The sequence below is a fragment of the Rhinoderma darwinii genome, chromosome 1 (assembly GCF_050947455.1).
Source record: "Rhinoderma darwinii isolate aRhiDar2 chromosome 1, aRhiDar2.hap1, whole genome shotgun sequence".
Classification (NCBI taxonomy): domain Eukaryota; kingdom Metazoa; phylum Chordata; class Amphibia; order Anura; family Rhinodermatidae; genus Rhinoderma; species Rhinoderma darwinii.
Window position 1 is genome coordinate 542,845,196 of NC_134687.1, and position 21,727 is coordinate 542,866,922.

Here is a 21,727-nt window from a genome sequence, read left to right on the forward strand (position 1 = left end):
GAGTCTAAAAGGTTTAAGTCCTATGTCCGCCCCCATATGTTGTAATTTTGTTGTTTATGCTTGCAAATGTTATATGGTGGTGCCTAACTGTGTTTTCCGTTTCAGATTCGCCTCCTTGTCTGGTGTGGTTGATGGGTCATTCGTACGTGCACTGGGGGGCTTTGAGGGCGGACGTCCGCCCGGATGGTCGCCAGTTGCGCATTCCGCGACAGGATGCGGTTGTGCATTGGCTGGGGTTTAGAGGTATGTCGTGGAACAGGGTGTTGGCGGAATTCCAGACATATGTGCGGCTTGATAGGGTTCCGGAGGTTTTAGTGTTGCACGTGGGTGGGAATGACTTAGGAGTCCGCCCTTTTCGTGAGTTGGTGCGGGATATCAAACATGATTTGTTGTGTTTGTGGGTATCTTATCCCAAGTTGGTGGTAGTGTGGTCGGACATAGTCCCAAGGAAGCATTGGCGGTTAGCTAGATCGGTGGAGAGAGTCAATAAGGCTCGGATAAAAGTTAACCGGGCGGTGTCCCGTTTTGTGGCAAAGAACGGGGGCATTTGCGTGAGGCATAGGGATTTGGAGTCAGGATTGGGGAATTTCTGGAGGAGTGACGGGGTTCATCTGACCGAGGTTGGCATTGATATTTGGAGCTTGGCTATAGCAGAAGGCATAGAAAGGGCGGTGGTGGTGTGGAGGAACTCACAGGCTTAAGGTGGTCAAGGCCTGTTTCGCGGTGGCGGGGGGAGTCCTTGAGGCCAGTCAGTACAAAATGGTGGGGGGGTCGCATCGGGGGTATGCGTCCCCCAAAAAAGGTACATGGTTGAAGACTTCATCGGGTGTTATCCCTTTGAAGTGGTCTTCTGGTAGAAGGTATGTCACTTGAAGGCTTCATCGGGTGTTATCCCTTTGAAGTGGACTTCTAGTGGTCGGTATATCACTTGAGGGCTTCAACGGGTGTTATCCCCTTGAAGTGGACTTCTAGTGGTTGGAGCCATCTGCAGAGGTGAACGGTGCTTCCGAGCTGGTTTACGGCTGGAGGTAATTAGTGGTTTGCAGATGGCTAATTCGGTGTGTTCTTGAAAGGAACATCTGAAGGGGCTTCAAGGACTTCCTCTGCTCGGGTTAATGTTAACGTTTAATTGTTATTTATGATTCTGACCCATGTTGGGTCATGTGAATTATTAGGAGGAATTCTCTGGTGGATTCCTAACTAGTTATCCGAATGTTTCGGATTTAAATTGTTTTTATAAAACTGTGAAATTAATAAACGGCTGCTGTGGCCATTTCACATCCAACCTCGGTGTCATGTGTCGTTACTAAATGGGGGTGGGGGATAGTATGGTTAAGGTTAACACACGACTCTACCTAGGCAGGTCAAGAAGAGGCTGGACGCAGCTGCAGGCTTGAGGGAAGCCGACATGACCGTCCTGGTAGGGAAAGGGTTAATGTTAAGAGGTGAGGGAAAGGTGAAGGAGCTGAAGGAGGGACGGGGAGGAGCTAGGGGGGACGGGGGGGCCGTTACTGCGCTTCCCGCTGTTTCTCGGCATTGAGCCGGAAGCAGCGGGAGGAGTAATACACAAGAAGCAAAGCTCCCACCCTCCCACCCTTGTTTTGTTACTCCTTAGGTCTTCTGTACGTCCGTATATGAGCGTTGTGTTTTATTTTGTGTGTTTATTTAACATGTTTTTCTTTTTTCCGGAGTAGGTTCTGTTGTCATGGCAGCTGGCGGGGGGAGTCCTTGAGGCCAGTCAGTACAAAATGGTGGGGGGGTCGCATCGGGGGTATGCGTCCCCCAAAAAAGGTACATGGTTGAAGACTTCATCGGGTGTTATCCCTTTGAAGTGGTCTTCTGGTAGAAGGTATGTCACTTGAAGGCTTCATCGGGTGTTATCCCTTTGAAGTGGACTTCTAGTGGTCGGTATATCACTTGAGGGCTTCAACGGGTGTTATCCCCTTGAAGTGGACTTCTAGTGGTTGGAGCCATCTGCAGAGGTGAACGGTGCTTCCGAGCTGGTTTACGGCTGGAGGTAATTAGTGGTTTGCAGATGGCTAATTCGGTGTGTTCTTGAAAGGAACATCTGAAGGGGCTTCAAGGACTTCCTCTGCTCGGGTTAATGTTAACGTTTAATTGTTATTTATGATTCTGACCCATGTTGGGTCATGTGAATTATTAGGAGGAATTCTCTGGTGGATTCCTAACTAGTTATCCGAATGTTTCGGATTTAAATTGTTTTTATAAAACTGTGAAATTAATAAACGGCTGCTGTGGCCATTTCACATCCAACCTCGGTGTCATGTGTCGTTACTAAATGGGGGTGGGGGATAGTATGGTTAAGGTTAACACACGACTCTACCTAGGCAGGTCATGCAGCAAACCAGGGACTGCTAGCATCGTACATAACTATGATGCTAGGAGCCCTGCTCCCTGCAGTGTGTTCGGTCCGGGATTAGCGGCCGAAATACGTTCCGTCCATTACGGACGTAATGTGCTCGTGTGAATCCAGCCTTACAGCAAAGAATCCCTGTCTATGATGATGGTGACATTTTCTTTCCTCTAGACGTACAGTAGTTTATGACGGCAGACAATCTGTAATAACCCTATCTGCAATATACAACTATATAAGCAGCTTCTATCCTCACCTAATTTCTCTTTCCCCTTACCCTCTCAAATTGTATTCCCTTGGCGGCATGGTTCTCTCTCCTTCTGTACCAGTCTGTCACTTGTACATGCTTGTTTTTATCATTTCATGTCAGGTATTAGCCCTTATTCACGCGACAGGGTTTCCTGGCCGGGTGACGGCCGTTCATAAAACGGACGTCACCCGGCTGCAGTAGGAACAATAGACCCCTAATGGGGCTATTCACACGACCGATTTTTTGACGGCCCGGGAAACCTGGCTGTCAAAATATGGGACATGCCCTATTTTCGGCCGTTTACCCGGCCGCCCGGCTCCCATAGCAGTCTATGGGGCCGGGTAATTCACGACCATCACCGGAATGTGTCCTGAGTGATGGTCATGTATTCCGTCGCTCGCTCCCTCCTCACAGCGCAGAGTGCATGTGAGGAGGAGTAGTTTATGCCATTCGGACGAATGGATGTACGCTGGAGGTAAGTTTATACACTGTGTGGCAGGGCCGGGGTGTACAGCAGGTGGAAGGGAGCACAGCCCTGGCTCCCTTCCCCTGCTTGTTTTAAAAGCGCCCTCGCCCGGCAACCCCTTCCATGGCCGATGGCGCCGCTAGCAGCTGCTGCTACTACTGTAGCGCTGCCACTATAGCAAAGCAGGGAGGTATCTCCCTGCTCTGCTATATGCAAGCCCCACTTTAGCTCCCTGAAGGAGCGGAATCCCTGTGTGTTCGGGGATTCTGCTCCTGGACAGAATGCTTGATGTCTCTGTCTATATCTGGGCAGTGACATCAGGGGAAACTCCTGAAGCAGAATCCCCGAACACTCTTTGACCGGGGATTCCACACCAGGCGAAGCCAGTAACGTTTAGTGTCCATAAATGGACACAGACGACAGAGGCTTTTCCTGAAGTGGAATCACCGGCCACATGGAGATTCCCCTTCAGGAGTTTCCCCTGATGTCACTGTGCAGATATGCCCGGCCCGGAACGGATGCCAAACGAATGCAAACAGGCCGGGAAAAACGGCCGATTTCATCGGCCGACACTCGGGCTCGGGCTGGACCCTGTCGTGTGAATAAGGCCTTAAAGTCCCTTTGTATTTTAAAAATACAGCAGGCTCGAATTTAGTCGCACTTTTAAATATTTACTAATAACACAGAGTCCTTACTGCTCCATACTACGGAGCTCTCGGCAGTGTCGCTATATGGTGCTTCCGTGCAGTACCATATTATGGTCCTCTAGAAGCAAAATCTACATAATAGGGCATTTGATAAAACATGATATAATCCCATATGAAAAGAAAAATACATCTGTATGACACTAGACATGCCCGTACAGTATGGACCAACAGACTTCTGAGTGGCATATTATGGTTCTATACATCTCAGAGCTTATAAAAAGGCCTGTTCACATCAGCGTCTGGTGTCCGTTCATCGGTTCCCTGTCAACCTTTCCGTCTGAGGAACCGATGAACAGAAAGCCAAATGGAAACCATAGTTTCTATTTGCATTACCGTTGATTTCAGTGGTAATGCTTCCGTTGCAGTTGGTTTCCATTTGTTTCCGTTCTGTAAATTTTTATTTTTTTCATGTAAACAATAACATAGTCGACTACGCTATTGTTTCCATCACAAAAACTGAAACTTTATGGAACGGAAACAAACAGAATCCAACTGCAATGGAAGCATTACCATTGAAATCAATGGTAATGCAAACAGAAGCTATAGTTTACGTTCGGGTTTACGTTCGGATTTACGTTCATCGGTTTCTCAGACGGAAAAGTTGAATGGAACCGATGAACAGAAACCAAACGCTAATGTGAACAGGCCCTAAGTCTTAAGACGAGCCCTTAGGCTCATTTTTCACTAGCAACTGAGAAATCTGTTAGGCTACATACACACGACAGTTAAAAAAAAAAAGAACATTAAAAACTGATCAACTGTTTGTTAGTTTTTCCATGGCCGTTTTGCATCAGTGTGTCTCCAAATTTTCATCCATTTCTGGTCCGTCTGTCTGTTTTTATTGGCGTTTGTCATCCGTTTGCCATCCGTTTTTCATGGCCGTTAAAAAAACAGATGGGTTTTATTTGTCAGGGGTTATTTGTCCAAACCCCCTGAAGACACCATAGTGCCCATGTAGATAGTGAAGCAATGCCACTGTAGATGGTGTTACAGTGTCCACTGTAGATAGTGCCCACATAGATAGTGCCAGTGCCCACATAGTACCATAGTGACAACCGTAGATATTGCCATAGTGGCCACATATAAAGTGCCATAGTGGCCACATATAAAGTGCCATAGTGCCCACATATCAAGTGCTAGTGCCCAAATAGGTAGTGCCACAGTGCCCATATACATTATGCCATACACACTGCCCATGTAGATAGCCCCACAGTGTCCCATCAAGAGAGTGGCAATATAGTGCCACAGTGCCAATGTAGATAGTGCCACAAACCCCTTAAAAATTGCGCCACACCCCCTGTAGATAGCACCACAAACACCCTCCTGTAGATAGCAATCGAAGAAAGGAACTGCAGCACTCAAGATAATCCAAAGAAGTGTATTTGATTTATTCACCAAGCATAAAAACACTTGCAACGTTTCAACCCATGAATGGGTCTTTATTAAGCATGCTTGATAAAGACCCATTCATGGGTTGAAACGTTGCAAGTGTTTTTATGCTTGGTGAATAAATCAAATACACTTCTTTGGATTATCTTGAGTGCTTCAGTTCCTTTCTTCGATTGCATATTGATTGTCTCCCTTGGACCTGGGATTCTTTACTGCGTGCACCACCCATGTTTGGGGAGTTGTCCTTTCACACTGAAGATTTTTTGTGTGGCTGAGCTGCTGTTTTCCTGAATATCTCCTGTAGATAGCACCACACCCTCCCTATAGAAAGAGCTACACCCTCAGTAAATAGTGCCACACACCCCACCATGTAGATAGCGCCACACACCTCAACTGTAGATAGCACCATTTGGGCACATTCTAGGAGCGGAATCCCCAGCCAAAGCATTGCCGACGCTCTGGCCGGGGATTCCGCTCCAGGAGGAGCCCATGACGTCACTGTCCATATATGGACAGGGATGTTAGGGGCTTTGAGATGCTGGAATCCCTGGCCAGAGGATTCCCGCATCTCAAAACCCCTAAGGTCAAGGACTTTCCCCAGACAGGACTCCCCAGCCAGAGAGCTTGCGATGCTCTGGCCGGGGACTACATGGTTGAAAGCCCTGACTTCACTGTCCATACATGGACAGTGACGTCCAGGGCTTCCCCAAGCTCATCGCTTAAAGTAACGCTGTGCCTTGGGAGTCCACTTGTAAGGGCAATGATCAGTTTTTAACGGCCGACAAAGGATTGATTCCTGAAAAATGGCCGTTAAAAACGGATCCAGTGAATTCTATGGGGGTTGTCGGGCCGTGAACACAGCAAAAAATATGACATGTCCTATTTTTTGAGAGCCAGTATTCACAGGCTGTAAAAAAAACGGCCATGTGAATATAGCGGTAGAGCTACATTGTTCTAAACATGGCCGTGTGACGAACGTAAAAAACAATGGCCATCACACAGGTATTTTTCCCTATCATGTGAATGTAGCCTTAGGGTAGACCTAAAAAAAAGTTTTATTGAATTTCATGTAGTTACCGTATTCTGTTATAATACATAATATTGGATTTGCTTCTTCAGACCATAAAATATTAGGTGATTATGTTTTCCTCTATTTCATAAATCAAGAAAGTGTTCACAAGAATGAATGTACTTTCTGGGAATCATCAGCAGGATCATCTTGCTCCTTGTCAATGTTTGCAGTGTGTCTTACATTTTTTATCATATCTGAATTGTCTTCTGTAGCAGCGTGAGGGGTCACACTGGGCTCTGATGACTGGTTGTACCCTTCTAGTGAGAGCAAGCTGTAAAGATATTTAAATTATTGCCTGTAACCAAAAAGAGTAATGTATGTGGGGGAATAATGAGTATATGAGCATTTCAGCCTAAAAGCATTGAAACTCTGCAATATTAATTAAAATATAATTCATTCTGTTGAAGCAAAAGTTTGCAGTAGTCATCCAACAAATATTACACTTAAATTGCCTAATTAGGAGAAATAAATGTTCTGAGCCTTAGGAACTAAGAAGCCAATAAACATTAGGCATCAGTTATCAAATTATTTCTTCATTTCAATTGCACAATACAAGGTAATTGTCATAGTTTAATTAGCAGACAAGCTGATTAATTGACTATTTAAATGATACACAATCAAAGTGAATATGTTCATTTTAGGTTTCATTAGTAGCAGGCATTCACCATTCCATCTGACATGTTAATGAATAGCACCCTTACAAGCTACAAATAAAGAGGAAAATATCATTATTTCCACATCCATCAGATGTAAACAAAACTGTGGTTTAATCTGATTTGTTTAGGTAAGTTCTGCTGAGCTGTCAGTGCCATGGTAGACTGAAAAAAGAATTTGAAAGTGTCTTATACCAGCTGTTTCCATAGCATTCCCTAAGAAATCTTTACCGGTTCAAGACTTTTGAATTTGAAGCTACAATAATTAACTATTCATTAGACTAATTCAGACTGATTCATTTGACTATGTAAGATGTTATTGCATCCACTAAACGGTGCTGCGAACTCCATTTCAAAAGAGAGCACAAAATGCTAATTAGGGCACCGCCTAAATTGATTGGCTGAGAGCTATTTTATGGTCCAAGCTATAGCCAAGTTCTAACTCTAAGTCACGCTTTACCACTCTCAATCATGCTTTACCACTTTTTTATTTTTCTGTCAATGTAGCTGTGTGATGGCTTATTTTTTGCGGGGCAAATAGTTTTTATTGGTACCATTTTAGGATAAAAAAAATTTACTGCATCCACCAAGCAGGTTAAACAATGCTATATTGTGATAGTTCGGTCTTTTATGGAATGGGCCATACCAGTTATGTTAACTTTTTTTTTTCTTAACATTGCTTTAGGGAAAAATTGGGAAAAGGGGAATTATTTTAACTTTTTAAAAAAAAAAAAAAAATGTAAACATTAATAAAACGTTATTTAACTGTTTTTTACTTTTTTTTATTAGTCCCCCTAGGGGATTTGAACCAGCGATCATTGGATCGCTTGCATGATATACTGCAATACTAATGTATTGCAGTATATCACTATACTGACAGTCTCCTTTGAAGCTCTGCCAGAGGCAGGGCTTCACAGGAGTACAAAGATGGCAGACCTGGTGGCCTTCATTAGGCCCCCAGGCTGCTATGACGACCATTGGCACCCCACGATTGCATTGTGAGAGGGCCGATGGCACATCAGAGGGGGACGCCCCCTGATTCTTACAATTTAAATGCCGCGGATGCGATTTACAGCGACATTTAAGGTGTTAAACTGGCAAAATCAAAGTGATCTTTGATTCTGCCTGTTGTAGTGAGGTGTTGTCTGTATTACACAGCCGACACAGCCGATGATCCCGCTCCATACTTACCCATAATGACTGCCACGTACATGTACGTGGCATGTCGTTAAGGGGTTAAACCTCTTCTCATTCTTTAACTCTGTTCTAACTTTCTGTAGGTATATATTCCACCAATGTTAATTATATTATTATTATTTTTTTTACTGATCATGTCTGTATGTTTGTATTGTAACAATATCAGCAGACTTTAACACTTTAGGCCCGCCCCTTGACCCTATGATGTCATACTTTTATTTTCCCTCCCTTTTACTGGTGTGTATATAAACCCCTGTATAATGTATTGCTGTTACACTTGCCTGAGGAAGACACCTGTTCGGTGTTGAAATGTGTAGCCCTATGAAATAAAACAACTCTTTTAAATGGATTTCAGTCTATGTCCTTTATCCAGCAGTGCCCAGATATCCTTGTTTTCCTAACTTTATCTATGCTACATGTTGCGGATGCTTTTATGCACAACTGGCTAAGGAGGAGCTGCAGCTGGTCCTAAACTGCTCACAGCTACTGTACAAGTTGTGCCTGTTATTAGCACATCTCACCCAGGTGAGCAGTTATATCTTTCTCTGTCCTTTCTTAACATACCGAAAGTTTTCTTCACTATGGAGCACCGTGTTTTTATTTCTTAAACAGGTCTGCCAGAGGCAGGGCTGAATAGATGTACAAAGATGGCAGACCTAGGGGCCTTCATTAAGCCCCCAGGCTGCCATAACATCCATCGGCACCCCACAATCGCATTGCAGGGGGACCGATGGTACGTAGATGCCGTGGTCACGATTGACCGTGGCATCTAAGGGGTTAAACGGGCGGAATCAAAGTGATTACACAGCTGACACTCGCTGAGTATGGAGCGAGCTCAGCCTTTGAGCCCGCTCCATACTTCCCCTTAACGGCTGCTACGTACAGTTACGTGGTATGTTGTTAAGGGGTTAAAGTAGCACTCTGCCAAAAGAAAATACAGCCTCCTCGTGAAAATGTGATTAGGTTCTAAGGTGGTGAGGTGCATTGACATACTGGGCACTTTATTTGACAGTTAGCCGCTCCATTCCAGGCTGCCGTTTGGTCACATGATCTCCACTCTGACCACCCAAATCTGACAGCGTCTGCTAAAGGCACCAGAGGTCAGTCTCTCAAGGCAAGTCTATGAGATTCACATTGAAGGTCTCGTAGACTTGCATTGAGAGATTGACTTACGGTGCCTTCTCAACAGACGCTATCAGATTTGGGCGGTCAGAGTGGTGATCATGTCACCCAATGGCAGCCCGGAAAACAAAGCAACTAACTGTCAAAGTTACCGGTAATCAGGGGTGTAACTAGGAAAGACTGGGCCCCATAGAAAACTTTTAACTGGGGCCCACCAGGTGCCACACACAGCCCCCCTTATAGATAGTGCCCCCTGTAGATTGTGCCATATGGCCCCCTGTAGACAGTGCTATACAGCCCCCCTGTAGACAGTGTCACAATCCACTTGTATATAGCGCCCCCCACCTCAACCTTGTAGATTGTGCCGTACAGCCCCCTGTAGATATTGCCATAAAGCCCCCTGTATATAGCGCCATACAGCTCCGCCTGTATATAGTGCCACACAGACCCCCTCCCTTGTATATAGTGCCACACAGCCCCCCCTTAGTAGATAGTGCCACACAGCCACCCCTAAGTAGTGCCACACACAGACCTCTGTAGATTGCGCCACAGCCCTCCCCTTGTAAATAGTGCCATACAGCCCCCCTAGTAGATAGTGCCACACATCCCCCCTTAGTAGTGCCACACAGCACCCACTTAGTAGTGCCACACAGCCCCTTGTGTATATTGCCACACAGCCCCCTTGTATATAGTGCCACACAGCCACCCTAGTATATAGTGCCCCCTGCTTCCCCCTTGTATATAGTGCCACCCTGCTCCCCCATGTATGTAGTGCCATCCTGCTCCCCCATGTATATAGTGCCACACTGCTCCTCCTTATATATAGTGCCACCCTGCTCCCCCCTTGTATATAGTGCCACTCTGCTGCCCCCCTTGTATATAGTGTCAGCCTGCTCCCCCCTTGAATATAATGCCACCATGCTCCCCTACCTTGTATATAGTGCCACAAAGCCCCCCCCCCCCAAAAAAAAAATATTGTACTTACCTTGCCCCATTCTTGCGATGGCAGAGCACTGCACAGGCTCCGGTCGGGACACAAGCGCAGACCAGCATGATGCAGTGACATCATCACACCGGCCTGCACAGGGAGTCTTTCCAGCACCTTATAGGCTGCAGGCCTAAAGTGGCCTGCAGCCTCAAAGGCCGATTCTAGCTTTTCTGCTGCATTAGGCGAAAATTTAAATGGCGCCCACTGATTATGTTTGACATCGCCCTGGCTGTTCCACATCACTTCCAGCCTCCTCAAACTCTTGGGGATGCGCCGTTGCCTTGTACTCCCCTGGCATGGGCAGTGCAGCGATGAAGCCGGGCAGACTACACCTCGCTGCACGGTGTGTGCCCAAGTTGTACAAGGCAGTGGCGCATCCGAGAAAGTTGTATCAGCCAGGGGGATGTCAATCAAACATGGAAAGGTGGGTTTGGAGGTAGGACTATGTGACTCTTCAGGATAGCGGCACCGCCCCATGACACTTTAATGTGTCTTTAGCATATAGTATGCTCCGTTTTAAATGTTGATTTTATAGATTTTGCTGCATCTGAAAAAAACATACATTTGGCAATATTGTCAGGTCATGTATTACCGCATGGTGGCGGTTCAAGGGGTTAAAACGACCAGACAGGTTCCCATTAAATATACAACGAATTGAAAACAATTCCATCTGCCCTGCAATTTTGTTATTATAAATATATCCTACTGTATATAATTACAGCTCCAGAACCAAGCTCATACATATATACTGCACGAGAGCCAAGGCCAATACATATATACAGCACCAGAACAAACCTCAGTACATAAATACAGCACTAGAACAAAGCTCTGACATATATACAGTACCAGAACAAAGCTTACTACATATATACAGCACCAGAACAAAGCTCACTATATATATACAGCACCAGAACAAAGCTCACTACATATATGCAGCACCAGAACAAACCTCAGTGTAAAGACAGGGATAGGGAAACAGACAAGTGAGCCCTAATCTACCCGCCACTCAGTCCCTGCCTACTTGCAACGACCCGCCCTAGGCGACGGGGTACAACTGGGCGACAGTCCCTACGCTCAATAAGTGCACGACAGACAAACAGACAAGGGTACACAGAGCTAGGGGGAGAAAGGGGCAGTTGCCCACGGCAACACCGTGAGCAACAAGAGAAGTAAACAAGCCGAGTCAAACCAGGAGTGTACGCGGTACCAAACGCAGAGCAGAAGAGTAGTCAGCAAGCCGGGGTCAATATGAAGCAAGGACAATAGTACAAGACGCTGCAGCAGGGCTAGGAAACCAAACGAAAAGAATCACAAGCAAAAGAGGAACAGGAAAGGCAGGTATAAATAGACAGAGGGCGGGAGCTAGCTCCGTCTGGCCAGGCTGTGATAGGTTCTCCCACTCCTAAGCCTGCCACCCTGAGTGGTGGAAGATGGAGTCAGTCTCACAGACACAGAAGCAGGTGCAGACTGATTTTCTATGGGCGTTAACCCCCGAAGCTTTGCCTGGCAGATCCTTTACACTCAGTACATAAATGCAGCAATAGAACCAAGCTCATTACATATATACAGCACCAGAACAAAGGTCGGTACATATATACAATACCAGAACAAAGCTCAATATATCAATACAGCCCCAGAACCGAGATAAGAACATATATAAAGCACTAGAACCAAGCTCAGTACATAAACACAGCCCCAGTACCAAGCTCAGTACATATATGCAGCACTAGAACAAAGCTCAGTGCATATATACAGCACCAGAACAAAGCTCAGTACATAAATACAGCCCCAGAACCAAACTCAGTACATATATATGGCACCAGAACAAAGCTCAGTACATATATACAGCCCCAGAACCAAGGTCAGTACATATATACAACCCCAGAACAAATACAGCTCAATTTAGTGCAACCTTTGCCGTATAGGTTTGTACGGTGTAAAACTATAGCTTCCAGCATGGCCCGAACAATGGTAAGGATATGCTGGGAAATATGCTGTTTCGAAAAAAAAAAATATCATATCAAAATCAAACCACCTGTCATCTCTCTGCAGATCATACAGTGACTACATCACTTATTAGAGGCAGAATAAACATTTACATTAAGTGACTTACTGGTGATGTTTCAGATTCTAGTTCTTTTTTTCTTTTCTTCTCCCTCCGGTCCAGACCTCTATGATGACTTCTCCTGGCCACGACCCATTTATGCAGTTTTCCGCTCAGATTCAGCTTCTCACTTTTAAAACATTTCTGCACCTATAAACGAAGATAAAATTCTCAACACCTCTAAATATAATAGCGCCATACACTGCACTTCTAATTATAATAGCGCAATACACTGGGTCCCTGATTATAATAGTACCATACACTGTGTTCCACACACACACCGTGCCCCCTGTAGATAGTGCCCCCATAGCCCCATTTTAGATAGCGACCCACATAGAGCTTCTGTAGATAGTGCTCTACATAGAAGCCCCTGTATATAGTGCCCCACATACAGGCCCCTGTAGATAGTGCCCACATATGGACTCCAGAGCTGCAATGCAATAGTGCTATCCACTGAGCCACCGTGCTGCCTTACATATAGCTTCCCCTATAGATAGTGAGCCACATATAGCCCACCACTGTAGGTAGTGCCCCACATATAGCTCCCCCTGTATATATTGTCCCACATATAGCCCACCCCTATAGACAGTGCCCTACATATAGACCCCCTGTAGATAGTACCCCACAGGTAACCCACCCCTGTATATAGTGTCCCACATATAGCCCACCCCTTTACATAGTGCCCTACATATAGCTCCCCCTTTATAAAGACCCCCCTGTAGATAGAGTCCCCCTTGTAGATAATGCCACTCACAGTTTTATTAGCAAAAAACAAAACTTTACATACTCACATTATCCTGTTTCATGCCATCTAGTGGCAATGCAGACCTGCTCTCTTCTGAGCAGTTCTGCTGGAACTGAACGACGCAAGCGGAATGATGACGTAATTGCGGCGCTAGCATCATTGAAAGGCGCTGATTGGCAGGGCAGAATGATTTGCCCCGTCAATCAGCGCCTTTCAACAACGGAAGCGGCGCGATGATGTCATTGCGCCGCTAGCTTTGTTGAAAGGTGCTGATTGGTGGGGCAAGTCATTTTGCACTTCCAATCAGCGTCATTGCAAGGCGCTGAATGGTCGGGCACGGAACGTGCTCGGCCATTCAGCGCTAATGCATGTATTTGTACCTGCGTGCTATAGATGCAGGTACAATTACTGCAAGAGGGGGTGGCTGTCGCTAGCACCGATGGCTAGCAACGCCACCGAGCATAAAAGGTCCATGCCCCGAGGCCCATAAATGTTAGAGGCTGGGCGGCGCCACCGGGCATGGGGCTAGCGGTGCCACCGGGCATGGGGGGCTGTGTTGGCGGGGGCGGCACGGGCCACTTCATGCCGTGGGCCCCGTACAATGGCGTAAATACCGCGGTAGCAGCCGTAGCGGCTGCTACGGGGCATACGGCTTGAGGGGGCCCGTGCCGCCAGCCGACACGCCCCTCAAATGCCCGGTGGCACCGTTAGCAGCCATTGTGGCTGCTACAGCGGTAGCGCCGCTACTACGGGGCCCGTGCCCTCTCATGCCTGTAGGCGTCGCTAGCACCGGAGGGGGCCCCGGTGCTAGCGACAGCCAAATACATGCATTAGCGCTGAATGGCTGGGCATGTTCTGTGCCCGACCATTCAGCGCCTTACAATGACGCTGATTGGATAGCGGCGCGATGATGCCAATGCTTGAAAGGTGCCAATTGACGGGGCAAGTCATTCTGGCCCACCAATCAGCGTCATTGAACGATACTCGTTCAGCTCCAGCAGACTTGCCACAGCGTGGGAACGGGATCATGTGAGTATGTAAAGTTTTTTGTTTTTATCATAAATCTGTGAGTGGCATTATATATAATGGGGGCTCTATCTACAGGGGGGTCGTCTATATGTGGGCCCCTATATACAGGGGGGTCTATATGTGGGGATGTGGGGCACTAGCTACAGGGGTGGGCTATATGTGGGGATGTGGGGCACAATCTACAGGGGGGTCTATATTTGGGGATGTGGGCCACTATATACAGGGGGGTCTATATGTGGGCCACTATCTATGGGGGGTCTATATGTGGGGATGTGGTGCACTATCTACAGGGGGGTCTATATGTGATACACTATACAGGGGTGGGCTATATGTAGCGCACTATCTATAGGGCAGCAATTTTTTTTTGAGTACTTTCTATAGGTGGGGGCTATATGTGGGATACTATATACAGGGGTGGGTTACCTGTGGGGCACTAGCAACAGGGTGGCTATATGTAAGACACTGTGTACAGGGGTGGGCTATATGTGGGACACTATATACAGGGAGAGCTATATGTGAGACTATCTACAGAGGTTGGCTATATGTGGAGCACTGTAGGTCTTTATCTACAGGGGGTTATGGGGGCACTATCTACAGGTGGCACGGTGTGTGTGTGTGTGTGTGTGTGTGTGTGTGGGACACAGTGTATGGTACTATTATAATCAGGGACACAGTGTATGGTGCTATTATAGTTAGAGGTGCAGTGTATGGTGCTTTATTATATTTAGTGTAACGGCAGGGGGTAGGGAGACGGACAAGTGAGCCCTAATCTACCCGCCACTCTGTCCCTGCCTACTTGCAACGACCCGCCCTAGGCGACGGGGTACAACTGGGCGGCGGTCCCTGCGCTCAGTAAGTGCACGACAAACACGACAAACATACAAGGAACACAAGCAAGGAAAAGGGGCCGTTGCCCACGGCAACACCGTGAGCAACCAGAGTGGTGAACGAGCCGAGTCAAGCCAGGAGTGTGCGAGGTACAAAACGAAAAGCAGAAGAGTAGTCGGTAAGCCAGGGTCGGTATGGAGCAGGATCAAAAATAGCAGGAGCTGTAGCTGGGCCAGGAACCACAAGGAAGGAAACAAAAGCAATAACAAGCACCGAGGGACAGGAAGTGCAGGCTTAAATAGACCGAGGGCGGGAGCTAGCTGAGTCTGGCCAGGTTACGATAGGCTCTCCCACTCCTAAGCCTGCCAGCCTGAATGGTGGAAGCAGGAGTCAGTCTCAGGGATGTATTCTCAGGTGCTGACTGATTAGTTCTGGGAGTTAACCCCGCAGTGCCTGGCAGATCCTTTACAGTACCCCCCCTTTTATGAGGGGCCACCGGACCCTTTCTAAGTGGACCTGGCTTACTGGGGAAACGCAGGTGGAACCTCCTGACCAATACCCCAGCGTGAACATCCCGGGCGGGTACCCAAGTCCTCTCCTCGGGCCCGTATCCTCTCCAATGGACCAGGTACTGGAGGGAGCCTTGGACCATCTTGCTGTCCACAATCCTGGCCACCTCGAATTCCACCCCCTCCGGGGTGAGGATGGGAACAGGAGGTCTCCTCGAGGGAGCCAAGGACGGGGAGCAGCGTTTGAGGAGGGAGGCATGAAACACGTCGTGTATCCGAAAAGACGGGGGTAACTCCAGCCGGAAGGAGACAGGATTGAGGACCTCAATGACCTTATACGGCCCAATAAACCGGGGAGCAAACTTCTTGGACGGAACCTTGAGACGCAAGTTCCTAGACGACAACCACACCAGATCCCCGACCATAAACAGGGGGTTAGCAGAACGTTTTTTATCAGCCTGAGTTTTTTGTACGCTCTGGGACACCTCTAGGTTTTTCTGAACCTGGGCCCAGACTGTGCACAGTTCCCGATGAACGACCTCTACCTCAGGATTGTTGGAACTACCAGGTGAAACGGAGGAGAACCGTGGATTAAACCCAAAATTACAAAAAAAAGGAGAGACCCCAGACGAGTTACTGACCCGGTTATTAAGGGAAAATTCGGCGAGGGGAATGAAAGAGACCCAATCAAATTGACAGTCAGAGACAAAACACCTTAAGTATTGTTCTAGAGACTGATTAGTCCTCTCCGTTTGGCCATTGGTTTCAGGATGGAAGGCAGAGGAGAAGGACAGATCAATCCCCAACTTCATACAGAAGGCTCTCCAAAACAATGAAACAAATTGTACCCCTCTGTCCGAAACAATATTGACAGGGACCCCATGGAGACGCAGGATGTGTTTGACAAACAAGGTAGCCAACGTTTTGGCGTTGGGTAGTTTCTTGAGGGGCACAAAGTGGCACATCTTACTGAAGCGGTCCACCACCACCCACACCACCGACTTGCCTTGGGATGGAGGCAAATCGGTGATAAAATCCATGGAGATATGTGTCCAAGGTCTCTGGGGAATGGGCAACGAACGCAGTAAGCCCGCTGGTCGGGACCTGGGAGTCTTGGACCTAGCACAAACCTCACAAGCGGCGACGTAGGCCTTAACGTCTTTAGGCAACCCAGGCCACCAATAATTTCTGGTAATGAGGTGTTTTGTACCCAGGATGCCTGGATGGCCAGATAGTGCGGAGTCATGATTTTCCCTAAGTACCCTTAGCCGGAATTGCAGGGGAACAAACAGCTTGTTCTCAGGAAGGTTCCCGGGAGCTGCACCTTGATCAGCAGCAATTTCAAAGACTAAATCAGAATCGATCGAGGAAATGATTATACCTGGAGGCAAAATACAAGCAGGATCTTCCTCCGAAGGAGGGCTGGCCATGAAGCTACGCGACAGTGCATCAGCCTTAATATTTTTAGACCCAGCCCTATAGGTAACCAAAAAATTGAATCTGGTAAAAAATAACGCCCATCGAGCTTGTCTCGGGTTTAGCCTCCGGGCAGATTCTAGGAACACCAGATTCTTGTGGTCGGTAAGGACCGTTACCTGGTGCCTAGCCCCCTCCAGGAAGTGGCGCCACTCTTCAAATGCCCATTTAATGGCTAAGAGTTTGCGGTTGCCAATATCATAGTTACTTTCAGTTGGCGAAAACTTCCTGGAGAAGTAGGCACAGGGGCGGAGATGGGTGAGGGACCTGGTACCCTGGGACAAGACAGCCCCCACTCCCACCTCAGATGCGTCAACTTCCACGATAAATGGCTCCATTTGGTTGGGCTGAACCAGCACCGGGGCCGAGACAAAGCACTTCTTAAGGACCTCAAAAGCCTGGACAGCCTCAGGAGGCCAGTGGAGGAGATCAGCACCTTTGCGAGTGAGGTCCGTAAGGGGCTTAGCGATGACCGAGAAGTTAGCAATGAATCTCCTGTAATAATTAGCAAACCCCAAAAAACACTGTAACGCCTTCAGGGAGGCAGGTTGGACCCATTCCGCCACAGCCTGAACCTTGGCGGGGTCCATGCGGAATTCATAAGGAGTGAGGATTTGACCCAAAAATGGAATCTCCTGTACCCCAAACACACATTTTTCGGTTTTGGCAAACAGTTTATTTTCCCGAAGGACCTGGAGCACCTTCCTGACATGCTCCACGTGGGAGGACCAGTCCTTGGAAAACACCAGTATGTCATCAAGGTACACTACCAGAAAAATCCCCAGGTAATTTCTCAAAATCTCATTTATGAAATTCTGGAAGACCGCAGGGGCATTACACAACCCAAAGGGCATGACGAGGTATTCGAAATGGCCTTCGGGCGTGTTAAACGCAGTCTTCCACTCATCCCCCTCTTTGATGCGAATAAGGTTATACGCCCCCCGTAGATCCAATTTAGAAAACCATTGGGCCCCCTGAACCTGATTAAAGAGATCAGGAATCAAAGGAAGGGGATACTGGTTCCTTACCGTGACCTTATTCAGGCTACGGTAGTCAATGCATGGCCTAAGACCACCATCCTTCTTCCCCACGAAGAAGAAGCCAGCACCTACCGGAGAAGAAGAGGGACGAATGTAACCCTTGGCCAGGGATTCCTGGATATACACTCTCATAGCTTCACGTTCGGGACAAGAAAGATTAAATATCCTACCCTTAGGAAGCTTAGCTCCTGGTACCAATTCGATAGCGCAATCGTATTCTCTATGAGGAGGTAACACTTCGGAGGCCTCCCTAGAGAAAACATCAGCGAAGTCCTGAACAAACTCGGGTAGCGTATTCGCCTCCTTAGGGGGAGAAATAGAATTAACAGAAAAACATGACGTACAACATTCATTACCCCATTTGGTTAGCTCCCCAGTATTCCAGTCAAACGTAGGATTATGCAACTGCAACCAGGGAAGACCTAGCACCAAATCGTACGATAATCCCTGCATCAACAGTACAGAGCATTGCTCCAAATGCATGGAGCCAACAAGGAGTTCAAAAACAGGGGTATGCTGTGTAAAATAACCATTAGCAAGAGGAGTGGCGTCGATACCCACTACCGGGACAGGTTTAGGCAAATCAATAAGAGGCATAGCAAGGGACATAGCAAATTCCACAGACATGATATTAGTAGAGGACCCTGAATCCACGAAAGCACTGCCGGTAGCAGACCTACCACCAAAAGAGACCTGAAAGGGAAGCAAGATCTTAGTACGTTTCATATTTACGGGAAATACCTGTGCGCCCAAGTGACCTCCCCGATGATCACTTAGACGCGGAAGTTCTCTGGCTGCAACCTTACGCTTAGGACAGTTGTTCACTTGATGCTTGTCGTCCCCACAGTAGAAGCAGAGACCATTCTTCCTGCGGAATTCTCTACGTTGTTGGGGGGACACGGAGGCCCCGAGTTGCATAGGTATCTCTGAATCTTTCGGGGAGGAACGAAGCAACGGAGCTTCGGGAGGCATCATGGGGGAGTCGGAGGAGAAAACACATAAACGTTCACGTTGTCGTTCCCTGAGACGTCGGTCAAGTCGTATCGCTAAAGCCATAACCTGGTCTAGGGAGTCAGAAGAGGGATAGCTAACTAGCAGGTCTTTCAGGGCATTCGACAGACCCAACATAAACTGGCACCTTAAGGCAGGGTCATTCCACCGAGAAGCTACGCACCACTTCCGAAAGTCAGAGCAATACTCCTCAACAGGTCTCTTACCCTGACTTAAGGTCACCAGCTGACTCTCGGCAAAGGCAGTCCTGTCAGTCTCGTCATAAATAAGTCCGAGAGCAGAAAAGAAACAATCAACGGAGGAAAGTTCAGGGGCGTCAGGAGCCAAGGAGAAGGCCCACTCTTGGGGCCCTTCCTGGAGCCGGGACATAATTATACCCACCCGCTGGCTCTCAGAACCTGAGGAATGAGGCTTTAAACGAAAGTAAAGCCTACAACTCTCCCGAAAGGAGAGAAAAGTCCTCCGGTCCCCTGAGAACCGGTCGGGCAACTTGAGGTGGGGTTCAAGAGGTGCGGTGCGGGGAACTACCAGGGTAGCATCAGGCTGGTTGACCCTCTGAGCCAGGGCCTGGACCTGTAGGGAGAGACCCTGCATTTGCTGAGCCAGGGTCTCACGGGGATCCATAGTGGTGTCAGGGACCAGGGGTAGACTAGGTATGGGCTTGTTATTATGTAACGGCAGGGGGTAGGGAGACGGACAAGTGAGCCCTAATCTACCCGCCACTCTGTCCCTGCCTACTTGCAACGACCCGCCCTAGGCGACGGGGTACAACTGGGCGGCGGTCCCTGCGCTCAGTAAGTGCACGACAAACACGACAAACATACAAGGAACACAAGCAAGGAAAAGGGGCCGTTGCCCACGGCAACACCGTGAGCAACCAGAGTGGTGAACGAGCCGAGTCAAGCCAGGAGTGTGCGAGGTACAAAACGAAAAGCAGAAGAGTAGTCGGTAAGCCAGGGTCGGTATGGAGCAGGATCAAAAATAGCAGGAGCTGTAGCTGGGCCAGGAACCACAAGGAAGGAAACAAAAGCAATAACAAGCACCGAGGGACAGGAAGTGCAGGCTTAAATAGACCGAGGGCGGGAGCTAGCTGAGTCTGGCCAGGTTACGATAGGCTCTCCCACTCCTAAGCCTGCCAGCCTGAATGGTGGAAGCAGGAGTCAGTCTCAGGGATGTATTCTCAGGTGCTGACTGATTAGTTCTGGGAGTTAACCCCGCAGTGCCTGGCAGATCCTTTACATTTAGAGGTGAGCGGAAAACTGGAGACATGGGTCATGGCCAGTAGAAATCCATCATAGATGTCTGGACCGGAGGGAAAAGAAAAGAACTGGAATCTGAGATGTCACCGGTGAGTCACTTAATGTAAATGTTTTTCTGCCTCCAATCAGTATTGTAGTCACTGTATGATCTGCAGCGAGATGATGAGTGGTATGATTTTTTTGTGAAACAGCATCTCCCAGCATCTCCTCACCATTGTTTGGGCCATGCTGGGAGCTGTAGTTTTACACCGTACAAACCTATATGGCAGGGGTTGCAGTAAATTGAGCTGTATTTGTTCTGGCGTTGTATATATGTACTGATCTTGGTTCTGATTCTGGTGCTGTATAGGCGTATAAGATTTGTTTTGGTGCTGTGTATATATGTAATGAGTTTGGTTCTGGTGCTGTATATATATATGTACTGAGCTTTGTTCTAGTGCTGTATTTATGTACTGAGCTTGGTTCTAGTGCTGTATATATGTACTGAGCTTTGTTCTGGTGCTGTATATGTGTCAATGCTTGGTTCTAGTGCTGTATTTATGTACTGAGCTTGGTTCTGGTGCTGTATATATGTACTTAGCTTGGTTCTAGTGCTGTATTTATGTTCTGATCTTGGTTGTGGTACTGTATATATGTCAGAGCTTGGTTCTGGATCTGTAGTTATATAGGATATATTTATAATAACATAATTGCAAGGCAGATGGAATTGTTCTCAATTCATTGTATATTTAATGGGAATGTGTCAGGTAGTTTTAACCCCTTGAACCATGACCTGACAATATCTCCAAACATTCCCTTGTATGTTTTTTTCAGACTCAGCAAAATCCGTAAAATCCACTTTTAAAACGGCGCACACTATATGCTAATTACTGATTAGAGGGTCATGGGGCGGTGCCGCTATGCTGAAGAGTCAGATAGTCCTGCCTCCAAACCCACCTTTCCATGTTTGAGTGACATCTCCCTGGCTGATACAACTTTCTCGGATGCGGCATTGCCTTGTGGCACTATACACAAGGGGGGGCTGTGTGGCACTATACACAACTGGGGGCTGTGTGGCACTATACACAAGGGGGAGCTGTGTGGCACTATAGACAAGGGAGAGCTGTGTGGCACTATACACAAGGGGGAGCTGTGTGGCACTATACACATGGGGGAACTGTATGGCACTATTTACAAGGGGGAGGGCTGTGGCTCTATCTACAGGGGGCTGAGTGTGGCAAAATCTACAGGGGTCTGTGTGTGGCACTTTCTACTAAGGGGGGGGGGGGCTGTACTGCACTTTCTACTAAGGGGGGCTGTGTGGCACTATATACAAGGGAGGGGGCTGTGTGGCACCATATACAGTGGGAGCTGTATAGCGCTATATACAGTGGGGGCTTTATGGCGATATCTACAGGAGGCTGTATGGCACTATCTACAAGGGGGGGTGGGGGCACTTTCTACAAATGGGGTGTGACACTGTCTATAGGTGGGGCTATACAACACTGTCTACAGGAGGGCTGTGTGGC